This window comes from Tenrec ecaudatus, chromosome 8 (assembly GCF_050624435.1).
Source record: "Tenrec ecaudatus isolate mTenEca1 chromosome 8, mTenEca1.hap1, whole genome shotgun sequence".
Lineage (NCBI taxonomy): Eukaryota > Metazoa > Chordata > Mammalia > Afrosoricida > Tenrecidae > Tenrec > Tenrec ecaudatus.
The window spans coordinates 149612330-149627247 of record NC_134537.1 but is presented as its reverse complement, the minus strand read 5'-3'; positions in this window follow the sequence as shown (position 1 = coordinate 149627247).

The following is a 14918-nucleotide window of genomic DNA, read 5'->3' as shown; positions in this document are numbered from 1 at the left end:
AGGGACAGAGAAGTTTAAGTGATATACCTAGTTCCGTACACTTTGTCAGAGATGGAGCTAAGATTAGTGTGGATTTCTTACACTATAAATCAATGCCCTTTCGCCTGTACTCTGCTGCCTGCCATATACGCTTGCCACGTGCGCTACCGCTTCATTAGATTGACAAGCTCAGAGTGTCACCACTTTCTGACATTTCTCTCAGAGGTCATTTGTTTGCTCCTGGTTTCACGGTTTTCCTGAAAGTAACAGAGACAAGGACTTTGGGACATTACGGTTTGATATTTCCTGGGCAGCGGACCTTGATCCTCGCCCTTACTTTGAACACAAGTTAAACTTCCAGATGGTTGATTTTGTAAGACTGTCTCAAACGCAAAAACATATAAACGGCCACATCTACTTGAGACTAAAATGATTCTCTTCTTCCCAAGAGCGGCCCATCGCTGGCTTGCCAGGACACCGGTCTAGGGCTGAGGAGGGTTGGGCTGGAGAGACTGATTGCTGGTTGAGGAACGTTGCGCAAGAGGATGGTGTCCTGTGAGCTAGGGCGGGCTTAGAGACCAGCGCAGTGGGCTTCATGGCAGGACGGGCCATCTAATTCTAAAAAATAGGTTTGTTTTCTCTTCTGGAAAATGAAGTAAATTATGATATCTACTTCATAGATTTGCTCTAGGAGGATTTCGTCAGTCAGTCACACACATAACAATACTTTCCGGTAACCTTCCCGCTGCTAGTGTTGGTCACCTTCGAGTCCCAGCCAAGTACTTGGGTAGAAGTTAAGCATTTGTATCTGTCAGCGAAGTCTGTTTATTTATGTTTTATCATTTCCTGCCAGGATCTCGAAAGATCACCATTTTGACAATCCAAAGGTCTCTGATTCCTCAGTGTTTTATATTACCCAAACACGGAGGCCTTGAGGAGAAATTAGTTCTTGCCCTGAACTCAAATGCTTTCGAATTTTCAATTTGCTAGTGTTGATAATGGTTCCGCTCGCATATTTGCCCCGCTTATCAAGAAGAGACACATTGTGGGTTTTGACTCAAAAAAGGGACCAGTGTTTATAGAAAAGAAAATTCCAAAGCAGGAAGAGGACTTTGTTGTAATGTTGTTTTTAAGTGTAAATGATTTTATATTTATTTATTTAAAATGTTCTGCTTGACATGTGTGAATTGATAAAGATACTTTGAAAATACCTCCCAGCATTCAGGGATTGAGGAGGAATTTTGCTTTATAACACCTCAGAGAAGTCCTGTGGGGAAATTAACCACACTTAAACAGAAATAAATTGAAGAAAGAGCAAGAGGTTTTTTACTAAGCAGTGAAGCAAAAGATAAACCTAGACCCTTCATCGAGAGTTCTGTAGGATCAGCCTCTTCACATGTATGAAGGAAAATACTTTTATTGCTGCTTCTGCTAACAAAACCAGAGCCGTTAGCTGAAGAATGGTGTAGTATTGGACCAGTCACTTGTGCAAGAAGGAAGCGTTTGGGAGCCTCTGCCTTATATTTGATGAAACAAGTCAAAAGTGGGCTTGGTAGATGGGGACCTTCAGGAAGTTTTAGCCAGCAATTGGATCCAAAGCTGAAATCAAACTCACTTCCACTGAGTCCATTCCATCGCAGCGAGGCTGGAGGACAGTGAAGAACTGCCGTGTGGGTTTCTGAGGCTGGAACCCTCGACAGGTTCGGAGCTCATCCATCAAAAGGAAACTCCAAATTAGTGTCTACTAGTAGCTGAGCCTTGCTGATGCTTTTGTTAGTTGTCATTGTGTCAGCTCCCAAGTCATGGTGAACCTACACCGTGGGGCCATTTAATCTACAAGTTCATTGGTTGCTTTTTCAGACATTGATCATAATGCCTTCCTTCTTAATTTGTCTCAGTCTGGAAGCTCCACTGAAATCTGCTCAACATGAAAACAACATGCAAACCACCATTGAGAGACAGGCAATGGCCATGCATGCTGTACATTGCATGGGACTCAAACTTGGATGTCCTTCCTGACAATTGAGCAGTCTCTTCTAACCCACAACCACCCCTTTATCTGTCCCTCTACCGCATGGAAAACAGCCTGAGGTGGAGTGGTCAGAGTGGACAGTTGGCTGTGAATGTTCTCACTTGCTGGAGTAAAGTAAGAAAGATGAATTCTCCAACAGATGTACCCAGGCTGCTCAGTCTTGTCATGACCCATGCCAGTTATCAGGTGATTCTCAAAAGCTAAATCACAATCATGGGGCATCATTGGGACCGGCTAGCTGGCATCAGAAAACCACAAACAAAAAACAAAAACCATAATGTTGAGAATGAGGGGGGAGGTTAGAGCAGAGACCCAAAACTCATCTGTAGACAATGGGACATCTCCTCACAGAAGGGTCAAAAGGAAGGTATGAGTCAACCAGGGCACAGTAAAGCATGGATGATACATACAACATTCTTCTGGTTCTTTGAGGCTTCCTCACCCCCACTAACATGACCCTAGTCCTGCCTTTCACTGTGGGCTAGACCAGAGCATGTGCACAGGTACAGATAAGAGATAAGAGCTAACAATGTATGGAATCTAGGACCAGGAATGGGAGTAACAACACCAGAATGTTAAGGGGACATTGGGAGAGAGGGGAGGAAGGGGGAACAGATTGCAATGATCAATACATAAGCACACCATCCCCCCTCCATGGGGACAAACAACAGAAATCATTAGTGAAGGGAGACAGCGGTCAGTGTAAGATATAAAACTAATAATTTATCATTTATCAATGGGTCACAATGGTGTTGGGGAGGGGGAGCGGGAAGAGGAGTTGATACCAAGGACTTAATAGAAGGTAAATGTCTAGAAAAGAAAGATGGCAACATATGTTTAAATATGCTTGATAGGAGCTGTAAGATTTCCAATATTATGATCTTTTAATAAAATAAAATAAGCTGTATCAACATTTGGGATCTGTCCTCGATGCCAGTGAACCAGCATTGAAGACAAGCCCCGTCACTGGCCACACCCCAGTTGGGTTACTGACTACGGCCTATATTCTGACTCTGGTGGATAGAGAGCAGCCACCATTTATTTCTGTGCAGTACTTTTTACTCGAAGCTCAGTCCTTAGGCACCTTCGGGCAAGAGTTGCTTCCTAAAGTGACAGGTTAGGCTCAGGAATCCAGTGGCCTATTCATCTGTAACTATTGCAGGGTACATAGACACTCTAGAAAGACATCTATCTTTTCTATCCACCTTTCAAATATAGTCTATCCACTCATCCATGCCTCCTTCCTTAGCCTCTCCTAGAGAAAGAACGGAACTCCACATCTCCATTTCTACCTCAGGCGTCAGTGTCTGCTCCCATCCCTTATTTCTCACTTCTCTTTCTAATCGATCACAAGTCATTATAAAAGTCTTTCCACCAAAGACCAATGACAGATGTCTTGCAAGCTTGCCTGCTTTTCAAGGGCATTTGCAGTAAGAGAAACAGGATGACAGTGTTTCTCACAGACCAATGTTTCCACTCTTTATAATTTTACACATGCTGTTTACATGGTACTTTCTGTTTGCAATTTTATAAAATGTTTGAATGCTTCCCAAACTGGCTATCACCTTCTTCAACTCAGCGCCCTAATGGGATTTTACCCTTGATTTTATCTTCTTTTTGGTTTCGACAACCATCCATCAGATACCCCCATATCATAAGTGTTTCCTTTGCCCCTCAATCCCTGAAGTATACCCAGAGATACCACTATATCCAGATTTTTCACTCTCACTAGATATGACTAACAGCTAAGCTAAGATTTTCCAACTGCACTTTCTATTATTTCCCCCTTCATCCTCCCCTTTATACTCAACTACATTTCTTTCCATATGTATTGAGCTTGTCAATACTTTTACTTATCAAATAAATCAATTTTTAATTCACCCGACTCCTTGCTTCGCCTGGTGGTCATTGCCCTTCGTGTCAAAGAGTCTGAATTCAATAGTTGATACTTGTATGGGGCCCTCCCCTCCTCGGGCCATCTTCTCATATGAAGCCGGAAGAAGAAGGAGAGCGATCCAAACAGATGCAGATCTCAAGGGAAACCTCTATTTGGGGTAGTGAGGAGTCTCTTAATAACTGGCTAGTCTGATCTCCATGATACCTGGCATGTCTGGAAACACCAAGTAAGGACTGTCTTACTGTGACTGCCACCAAGAGAGGTTGAATAACTGAGTGCCTAACTCACACAAAGGCAGGTTAAGTGAAAATAAACATTGTGACATTTATGAGGCAAAAAGGAACATTTGCTTTGGGCCAGATATGTCACTGCATATCACCCTAATGGACGGCTCCGTGCTCACTGCCAAGTCCCTGATGGGGAGATACAGCCAGCAGAGAGCTGGCCTTGTGTTCTCAGTCCTGTTCCTATGAAATTAGTGCCTCTGTTTCTCACACTGCACATGAAATTACTTTCTCCTTTATTGCCATCACACAGTGGTCCCTGTGTGGTCAGTCGGGCAGAATCTGCCGATGAGGTGTCCGCCCTTCTTTTGGGAACCCACATGAACTCCCAGCCTGTAGGGCACCATTCTCTAGTAGAGTCTAATGCCACAGGGCCCTGGGGTGTTTGGTGTGGCTTCCCCTTCTAAATATGATCACTGTTCACTTTAAATTAGATTTAGGATTCTGTTCAAAGTTTCAAAACATGCGCTAGGTTTAAAACAATTTCCTTAGTCATGTGCATAGAAAAAGTCAGGTATATACAGAAAGTCATGCATCTACAGAAATAGACATAAATCCTGTCCCAAGGAACAATTTGACCTAGTGAGCTAAAAAGATACGTGCACATGCATTTAGAATGTAGCGAAATGTGACATGAAGCACTATAATACAAACAAAAACAGACACGGGCACACAAATGAAGGAATAACATTGTCTGATGATGGAATAGGTAGCCAGAAGTTGAGGGTTCATGGAGCTTCATGGCAGCGCTGGCATCTCAGAGCAGGTGTATTTACATGGGCAGAGATGGGGAGAGAGCCAAAAGAGGAGAGAAAGAGAGGAGGAAGAGCGAACAGAGTGAGAACAGGCCATGGGAGGACCAGCACAGCAACCCTGAGTCATGGAGAATACATGGGGTAGGCATGTCTGGGGCCACTGGGTTCAGGAATCAAAAGTTTACCAAATGTTTTCATAGTATCATTCATCCAATAAATGCCGACAATTGTACAAAACGGTGTGTGATAACGGAGGGGAGGATAACAGAGTATCTCTGTGTGACAAGGACATAAAGGCACAGAAACGCAGGTAATTTTTTGTTGTTGTTTTGAAGCCATCAGTAGACACAGAGTTGTCCATGGTCTTGGGTCCTCCATTGCTGAAGCTCTATCTCTTGGCATTTGGGCTGTTCTTCCACAGTCTTTTCTCCATTTATTGAATCTCAAGAATCTGGGCCATCGGACCATTTAGACTTGATCCTAATTGGTATTTCTCTCTTTGTGTCTGGGTTGACTAGAAAAACAAATCCAGGGAGCCTCATATGTGTATAAGAAAGAGATTTATATAAAAAAGTAATTGTATGTTAAGAAAACAACCCACCCCACTTCAGATCAAGTCCAGAAGTCCGATATTTCCCTATGTGTCGATACTAGTCCATATTCCATAAATTCCTCCTCAGAATCACACAGCCATGTAATGATGCAGAAAGCAGGCAGATCACAGGCCAGTGGCTGGAAATTTTGTGGATCCAGTGGTGGTGGAAGCATACTAGTGCTGGAGTGGGTCTCCACATGGCCCCTCCAGCTCCAGGGCTGTAGGGTAGCTCCATATGTTATGTCAACAGGCTGATCTTGCAGGAAGAGAGTGTATCTGGTCTCTAGTGAACTATTTATCTCATTTTCACCTCCAAATGAGCCCATTGAGCTGCTACCTGATTGTCAGGCTACACTCCATGACTGCACAAGTTGACAGGAGATTATGTAACTGCCTCTCTCTCTTGCTCTCTCTTTCATTACACTCTGACTGGCTTATATGTCATCTAGCTCTCTGCCACCTAAGTGGCTGCTCATTCTTTCTGTGCTCTCACCAAGCCTGAGTGAAGTTTATCATCATATACATGAAGACATAATTTGCTAGGGTAATTCCTGCTTCTTCTAAATGGTGAATGGTTTTTCTCAGTGGGCATTGACTTTGTTGTTCTGTAGGCACACTGTTTCAGTACTTAGCATAGTTGTCAGTGCATGGATGCCCTGGGAAGAACACACACACACACACACACACACACACACACACACACACACACCTATCACGATCAAAAGAGTTCTGACTTCAATGAGTAATGAAGATGTGTGAATCCAACTCCTGGCTCCAAAGGATTTCCATAAGCCTCTTGATTTCCAAATTTGAAAATCATGATAAGCAGCTAATTAGCTCTTTAAGCGAAAGCAAGCATCACAAACAGTGCTGTGCACACCACGCTCTCTGGAGAAGGAGGCCAGCACCACATCCTGCAAAACATGCTGAGCAAGCAGGAAAAGGGAGTTCATGTACATTCAAGTGATGTCCTTGGACTTTTCATTATGCTGGGCATGTCCCAGTTATCCCTTGGGGACTTACTTAATGTTATCATGGCAACATACAATTAAGTCAGATTATATTTTTTATATGCAGAGAGAGGTGCTAAGATATCATTCTAAATTATTCATCAGTTCACTTTTCACAAAACAACCCCAGATATGACTTTAAGACGTTCAATATTAAAAAATGGCAGATAATTTGATATTGCCATATCATGTAAAGAAGCCTTTCTTTCTTTCCCCAGGGAGAACAAAAGACTTAATCGAACTCCACATGTGTTGCTGTGCTTATCACTGCTTACCGCATTATTCTGATTTATGTGGCAGATTGTGAACTCGAAAATTAACAGAAGCTTCTTTCCAGGGCTAGAATATTCTGATTTCAGCATTATAAAGCCAGGTACAGCCTTGTAAAAAGAACTAAATCATTTCTCTCTCTCTTGCTCTCTCTCTCTCTCTCTCTCTCTCTCTCTCTCTCTCTCTCTCTCTCTCTCTCTCTCTCTCTCTCTCCATATGTGTGTAGATTTAGGGGTTAAGAGAGGGAAGTGATAGAGAAAGAGAGAGAGAGAGAGTTACTATTGAGTCATTAAGAAGACTAATTAAATAACTTTCAGAACTGCATCACACTATTAAGCCTTAAGGGCTCCCCTTAATCTTCAGAACAGGAGCCTTTTTCCAAAGGAGAGGGAATGACTTGGGATGCTGATTTATACAGCTAGTGGCCAGCCCCACTGGGCTGGGACTTCATGTTGGGAGACATTTCTTCATGTAGTACCTTGAGCTGTAATACATCTTGCCAAGTATGTGAAGATTGCAAGGCCCTGCCTACTCTTTATCTGGGCCATTTCTCAAAAGTTTTTTTTTTTTTTTTGTAGCAAGCAGCTTTGAGGGATGAAGTAATGTCTTCTCCGAGATAGAGAGTCAGCTTTCCACTTACAGTGATGAGTTCCCCGGGTGCAAGATTCATCTCTTATAATGCAGCTCACTGTGTGTGCCTGTATCCCTCTAGGTCCACCTGGATATTACCCTGAAGGGAATTGGAGCTCAGGGAACTAACATGTGTGACATTCTGGTTGCTTCTTTTGTGATGGGTAAAAAATGAATTATCTCTAACCCAATGAAGCATCCATGAAGCTCTGGTGAGTTAACTTGTTGGCTTACAAGTTGGGTAACATCTCATATTCTTCACAGATTCTAATAGTTAATCTGCAATTCTTTGCCTTCTTCTTGCTACAAAGATAAAGTCTTGTTGGACTCTACTCTTCTACTATACTCAGTTCTCCTCTGCTCTTAGGCTAAAGTCAGTAGAAGTCTTTCTCATGATGACCTCATGAAGCAGAGTTTTAAATTGCCCCCCAACCTCCAACCATTATATTAGAACACAATTCAGACGTCATACCACTCAATAGTTCCATCAGATCAAACACTGACATACATACTGTACCACAATCATTTTCAAAACATTTCTTTCTTCTTGTACTTCTTGACATCAGCTCCCTGCATCTCACTCTCTTGCTGTACCACAGAAGAACCTTCATTCAGGTCATTGTCTCTAGATTCAACGAGACTGAGTTTCATATACAAAAAACATAGAAATATCCATAACAGAGAGTCATAACAAAATGAAACCCAGAAAACATTAAAAACCTGATCAAGCTCAATGTCGGACAAAGAGAGATCAAATGTCAAGATTTTAACCATTAGTGTAAGTTTTATTATTTTAATCTAGTAGAATAATTTTTCCAATACTGTCTATCTGATGGCCAGGTTATTCCCATCACTCAATGATGGTCAGAGGGGAGTCAACAGAAACTTAGTCCAGGGGTCCTCAGACTTTTTAAACAGAGGGCCACTTCACTGTCCCTCAAACCCATTGGAGGTCGACTATAGTTTCAAAAAAACTATGAACAAATTCCTATGCACACTGTACATATCTTATTTTGAAATAAAAGGCAAATGGGGCAATAACACCCGGCGGACTGGATAAATGTCCTCGGTGAGCTTCATGTGGCCCGCAGGCGGTAGTTTGAGGATGCCTGGCTTAGTCCATGTGTTGATCCTCTGAATGTATTTTGGGCTTGCACTCTCCTCCATAGACTTCTGCAAGAATTTCACAGTTGAAGCTATGATATACTATTACTCCCTTCAAATGTAATTGACTTTTAAGAAATAAATTATCATGCATAAGTACCTCCTAAATCGGGCCTTCTTTCACAGTGTATACTTGATCAGTCTTGACTCACTAACCCCCTGTGCGTGAGATAGACAGAGTCTTTGATGTTGGGCAGATGGTGCTGTCAGAGCACCGATGTGCTTGGTTTTATGAGATCACCACAAACCTTGAATAGAATTCAGAGAGTGTTGTTACAATCCTGCTCTAAGCTCTATCCCCAGTTCAGATTCTGAGTGCTTTGGAAGTGATGTCTTAATGGAAATGTACTTTGGAAATGATGTAGATAGTGGGGCTCCAGACAGTGGTCATGCTACACGAAATAGGAGGCTCCAGATCAGACAGCAATCTCTGTCCAGCAGGAGTAATCATGCCATACCCATTGAGAGAAGGGATGTGGTTTTCTCCAGTTGGGTGTTCCTTTTTGCCCAGCAGAACTGTGGTTATTATAACTGTACTCTACATCTGAGAGTGCATTCTGCCCAATGAGCTCATGACAACAAGAATTACAGCCAGTACAACCACTGCCTCTCCAATAGCAAGTCTTCATACAGTAATTTTGTCTTGTGCCCTCCGTATCTTGAATATGGGATGTAGCTTAAGTCCCATAATGACCATGAGAAGGACATAGCATGTGGGTAACAGCCCACTTGTTCTTAATAACGAACTTTCCATCATACAGACAAGGAGATGGGAGCTTACTCAGTAGGACTGCATATCTTCTGAGTGCCCAGACTAGCATTATAACACAGACTTGTACGAATTCCAAACCATCTCATCTTATTCCAGGTGATCCCTAATCCTACTTTTCTTCTTCAGACTCTTTAAGATGAGATGGAGTCTGTGACATTTATCAAGTGCACCCTTCCCCAGTTCAAATGCCTCTAAAGCAGGGGTGTCAAACTCAATTAAAACGTGGGCCATTGGTGCAACAGGCAAGATTCACGTGACCATATCACATTTAGAAACTTTGTTAAATTTATCTTTTGAAGTGAGGATTCAGGAATATGGACAGGTAGTTAAAACACTATATAATTACTTTTATTTAAACATTTATTTTATTTAATGTATTTATAAAACTAAAATTATTATTTTTTACCCCAAACTTGCCAGCACTTACCTGCTACTAGTTTTCACTTACCTCTTAAGTTGGGACCAGAAAATATAACAAAGTCACTAATAAAAAACACAAAATGTTGGACAACGTGATGCACAACCATAATGGCTTCCCTCTAAAAATGTTAACTAGCGCTGCTGCTTGGTATGATTCATAACAACACAACCCAGAGTGCTCTTTTTAACCTTTCGCGATTGGGATCTGTTTACATTACGTGACACTGAGAGTGGCAGACATGTTGCTTCCATACATCGTCAGAACTGAGTCAGAGCGTTTATACATGTCCACAGGCCCCCAGGAAAGGCACTGGGCCACGTGTATGCTCGTCTTCAGTAATTAAAAATTAGCGAGGGAATTGTGTGTCTGGTATTGCCTCAATCTCCCCTAAGTGCTATTTTCTTCATAACAATTTTTTCTATTTTCACTTTAGAGCCCTGCTCTCAAGGAACCACATCACTTAATGAACAAAGTTCAATTTTTTTTTCCTTTTTGGATTTCATGCACCCCAATTTTGAAAGAGTCTGCTATTTCTGTGGTCACTAACTGAAATATTGTCCATCTTTAGTACACCCTATCTGTGAAGTGATTTCAGAATCGGATTCACCCGGATGTGAAGTTCTTCCTCTTTTTGGCATTATAGTTCTATTTCTATGTATATCTTAGGGCCCCCATCAAAAGCTTCCTTGTGTATCCATCTTCTTATATAACTCTGTCATCCTGACAGAGAAGCTGTCGTAGGACACTAGGTCTTTTTGAACTTTGGTTGCATATGATTTGCCTACTACGGACGTTCTCTTTAGACGTGTCCACAGCTGCCTCAGGTTAGCCAGAACCAAACTCCTCATCTCCCTCCCTAACCTGCATCCTCTCCGGTGTTACTGCCCTGGACCATCTTCAATCCCCACAAACCCGCTTGCCTAAGACAGAGTCTTCATGGGCGTGGCTTCTCTTTCGCCACAACTTACCATACTGCATCAACTCTCTGATCTAATTGTCGCCACCACAAATTTTTCACTTAGCTCCATTGCTTCAAGTTCAGATGACCCTACGTTGTTAGGTGCATTACCACAAAAACTTCTGATTCTACTTCCAAAGGGTTCTTGTTACTGCAGTCAGAACGAGTCTGAAAATAACTGAGAATCTGCTCGTGTCAATCTCTTGGTCAGAAAATTCTGCTCAGAAATTTCATTTAGAATCGAGTTTAAATACAAAATGCTTTGTCTGTCTTTTCCTTAGGTGACTCTTTTATATACCTATGGCCATACCTTTTGCAGCTTCTTCTGTTCCTTATGCTTGGCCTCTTCTCAACTCCGTTCATTGCTTCAGATGTACAGTGTTCATTACCATTTCCCTCCAGTGATGTGCTACCTCCTGCTCGTCCTAGATGCACCCACGTTTGCCTGGCAGTTACTACGATGCTCTGTCACATGCAAGCAGACCAGCTGAAAATCCTTCTCTGATTTTACAGAACGCAAATGTTGGTGTGTTTCAATGTCCTACTAGTACTATCCATTTCCTTGAGATCGCATGGTGGTAGGATTGTTGCCTTGCCTGTGTCCTCCTTCAGCCAGAGGTTCTGTGTAAAGGAAGACTATCCCTGCAGTGTCATTATATGCTCAGGGCCTACCACAGTACCTGAAACAAGTTTGCATTTTTACAAGACTAGTGAATTGTAATACTTCTCATTCATAGTCACTAATGTTAACAATTTTGCATTAATTTTCTCTCTCTCTCTCTCTCTCTCTCTCGACACACACACACACACACAAATTGTTTGCTTAGCACACATTTTTATTTATAGAGAATGAAAAGACATTAAATTGTTGTGTCAATAAGGCATGCGTGTGTATGTGGGTATAATGTGTGTAATAATTTGCCTTAAATAAAAGATTTTAATTATTTTGAACAATGCAGTGTTTGATATTGAAAGGTTAGGGTTTTTTTAAAACAAATTTTATCTTATCACTATATGTACTTTGCATATCACAAATCTCTACATGCATTATTAGAGTATGTCCACTAAAACCTTGATATCCATGGGGGGTTTTTTGGGTAAGAAACCTCCCCTCCACCCCAACTATATTTGAAATCATAATAGAGTTTGCATGTGGGTTCAGATAATTTTGAATCACCAGAGACTAGTAAGTGGCAAGCCTAGTAAAAATATGTTTTTTTTTAATTTTTGAGAAGAAAACAGGTACTTACAATGTTAAATATTTGCAACTAAGTCACATGGTTTATTAGATAATCTTGAGTCTTTTAATTGTCATAATATATCTATATCTATATCTATATATATATATAAATTCAAAATGTCTTTGTGGCAAGGAAGGGTTAACAGCTATTTAGCAGTGGAATGTGGGAAAAACTTGACTGTGTTCATGATGACATTAATTTATAAGGAAGGGTTGGAGGAGCCAACCAATCAAATACCGGATGCCAAATTACCATATATCACACAATTTATGAGGCAGTCAAAAGTGTTATTAAATTGGAGACTAGAACAACCTTCTTAATTCATCCTGAGGACAGTGATTGTTAAGAACCAACCTGGTTTAACCTGAGTTCATTTTATGAGAGGCCTTTCCTTTTTAAAAGTTACATCTATTGAATTTAAAGACTTAGCTTGAAATGTGCAGAGTTAAAATATATTAAGAACAGCCACAATAATCAGTCTGAGTTCTATGCCCGTGAGAGACATGCCACGTATCCTGGCTTTTCAGAAATACAGTATGGAAGCATTCCTCTCTGTCTCTGTGAAATAAAATAATCAGTGTTCAGATTTATCCAAAGTTATTCTCCTTCTTCTTCTTCTTCTTCTTCTTCTTCTTCTTCTTCTTCTTCTTCTTCTTCTTCTTCTTCTTCTTCTTCTTCTTCTTCTTCTTCTTCTTCTTCTTCTTCTTCTTCTTAACTGTGTCTCCCTTTGTACCTTCTTGATGCTCCACAACAGGACCTGTGTCTCTCACCAAAACTTTTCAGTTTTCTGCCAGTTTTGAAGTCAGTGAAAAGTCTTTAAGTGATGGTGCAAGGCACCCTGGGGATACAGTGGCTAAGATGGCTAAGATACAGCTGACCAAAGGATTAGTGGTTTGAAGCCATTTGGGAGCAAGGTGGTGCTTTTGAACAGGTTATCGTCTCAGAAACTCGAAGAGGCACTTCTTCTTCTCCTAGGGTCACTTGGAGTTGGAATCAACTTGATGGCAGTCAGATAGAGCAAAGGGGTGGAGAGAAAGAAATGCTGTCTTGACTTTCGCTGGTCTCTGCTTGCCAATCTTCATTCTTAGATGTTGGTTTCAAAGTCAACCTTTCTCTTTCTTTTTGTCTCTCACCAGTAATCACATCGTTGTGATAAAAGGTAAATCTTAAGGATAGAATTCCAGACATTAATGCTTTAATCAGGCAGTCATTTCATGAGAGGATACACCTTTTTTGGTCCCTCATATCATTTTACGTTACTGGTTGCCATGATTAGTGTTAGGCTGTTAACTGAAAGGTCAGCTGTTCTAAACAACCAGCTGTACTTCAGGAGAAAGATGAGGCTTTCTACTCCTGTAAAGATTTAGTCTCAGAAACCCACATGGGCAGTTCTACCATGAGCTGTAAGGTCACTATGAGGTGGAATCAACTCAATGGCAGTGTGTTTTGTTGCTTTTGCAAAAAGACCTCTGTGTTCCTGATTTCCTGATCTGTTTTTAGAGCACTAATCTATTTGGTTTTTCCTCTCTTATTGATATTCAGCTGCTCTGCATGTCTAGATTATATATATAATATATTTATTATATATTATATGATAATTATATATATATCTCAGAGAAGTATATATATATAATCGAGAAGCATTGAGACAGAGGAAGGGAGTTTAGTCAGGGTCTTGTCTTTTCATAAAATGTGATTTTCATGTACACCTATTAGAGGCATTACTTTTGTTCTTTCTTGAATTTTTGGATCTATTATGAGCAATTTCTACTTATACCTCAGTGTGAAAATCTCTCCAAAAATATCCTTGTTAATGTCCACCATATGCTTGAATACCTCAGCCAACATGGAATTCATTACCCTTCTTGAAAGCCTTTATCACAGTAGGGTACTCTGACTGCTAAAAACCTCTACCTGGTATTTTTAAAATGTCTAACCTTTTGAACTTACATATAGGGATTTTGATCCTATGTCCTAAATGTCTGTAATGTGATAAACCTGAAGAGGTCCAAAGTTGACATTCATGTCCTCCAGGGTCTCCTCACCTTTAGGGTGAAGATCCTATGATCCTTTAAATTATATGGATTCTAATATCACTGCTATTCCCACCCTTTGTTGGCCTTAATCTCTTACAGTAGGGGTGCAGAACAGATTCTAATTAGGGAAATTTATATCCTTCTGAGCACTTGGTAAACCTGGTAGGAATTTCAAGCCCTGGTGGTACAATGGTTAAATGTTCAGCTCCTAATCGAAAAGGCAGCAGTCCCAAACCCCCGGCTTCTCTGTGGGGGGATGATGGGCAGCAGGCTGCTGTAAGATTGCAGACTTAGAAACCCTACAAGAAAATCCTGCGTTTCCTATAGGGTGGGTGGACTCAAGGGCGATGGGTGGTGGGTGTTATTTGACACTGATACGAAAGCAAGACTTGGAAAAGAAGAAGCCGAGATAAAAGTGGGGGGTTAGAGGTGGCCAGGAGGAGGATTTCTCAATCAGGAATTTTTCTTTACAACTGCATGCAGACTTCTGCCATGCGCACTGGGTATAAGTGTGGCGGGATAAAGGAAAATATTGTACTCATTACCAGCTTCCCATTAGCCCCGTTATATTTTTCATTCAATAAGAGGTATGCAAATATAAACACCCATGGAAAGGTTCTGATCGCTGACTTGGGTTATGACATCATTCCTGAGAGAGACAATCACCATATCTCAGGTACTGGGTGATGCCTATGTTATGAGATTCTTCTTGGGCCTGGGTTCAAGGAAAGATGGGAAGGCATTGTGCTTTGGAGACTTAGCACAGTGGTTCTCAACCTGTGGGTTGCGACCCCTCTGGGAGTTGAATGACCCTTTCACAGGGGTTTCCAGACCAACGGAAAACACATAAATATTTCAGAATATATAATTACAT